General features: G+C 35.2%; 1 long non-coding RNA gene across 1 annotated transcript in view; it reads right to left on the reverse strand.

Moving 5' to 3' along the window:
* The window catches only part of LOC109330655, a 16,440-nt gene extending 15,826 nt beyond the window's left edge, over window positions 1–614 (reverse strand). Inside the window, exon 1 of the long non-coding RNA XR_002105702.1 lies at window positions 488–614. This is a non-coding gene — a long non-coding RNA (uncharacterized LOC109330655). The remainder of the gene's footprint in view (window positions 1–487) is intronic.

Here is an 871-nt window from a genome sequence, read left to right on the forward strand (position 1 = left end):
GACAAGAGGGTGATGAAGGTTTGTTTCTAAATGCATCTAACTCAGACTTGTGTTTTAGAAACATTTTTGTTAATTTGACATATTCATCATGCAAGTCATTAAATGCAGATTCAAGTTCAGAAGAAGAAAATAGATTAGAGTCGTTTACTTCTTCATCATCGGAATGATGAGATGCCATAATTGATAGATGTGCTTGCTCTTCGTTATCTGTTTCAGATGCAGAACTGGTATCATAAATGATGAGATGTCATAAGTGATATATGTGCTTGCTCTTTGTTTTCTGTTTCAGATGCAGAACTGGTATCATTGTCTTCCTAAGCGATGTATGCTCTTCGTCCAGTATTCGTATCATTCTTTCCTTTGAAAGAACTCTTTTTCAAATTTGGATAGTCCATCTTCATGTGACCAGGTTTGCCACATTCAAAACATGTAAAGTATTGATTTGAGATGGAGGCATCATTGTTCTTGGTGAATTTCCTTGTTTGACCAGTCTTTGCGCCTTTGTTCCTTTTTAGGAACTTGCTAAATTCCTTCACGAAGAGACTCATATCTTATGTATCATCCTTTTCTGATTCATCTCCAGATGAGTCATATCTATCCACTTTTGCTTTTAGAGAAATATTCTTCTTCTTCTTTTTTTGCTCCTCATGTTGATCAAGTTGGCTAAGTTCTAGTTCATGTTTCTGCAGTTTGCCAAATAAAGCAGCCAAAGACATTTTGGATAAACTTTTCTTTTCAGAAATTGCAGTTACCTTTGGTTGCCATGTTCTGGTGAGTGATCTTAGAACTTTCAAGTTTAAGTTACTATTTGATAGAACTTTGTCAGGTGCAATAAGGTGATTGGTAAGGTGAGTAAACCTCTTTTGTAAAT

This window comes from Lupinus angustifolius, chromosome LG17 (genome assembly GCF_001865875.1).
Source record: "Lupinus angustifolius cultivar Tanjil chromosome LG17, LupAngTanjil_v1.0, whole genome shotgun sequence".
NCBI classification, from domain to species: Eukaryota; Viridiplantae; Streptophyta; class Magnoliopsida; order Fabales; family Fabaceae; genus Lupinus; species Lupinus angustifolius.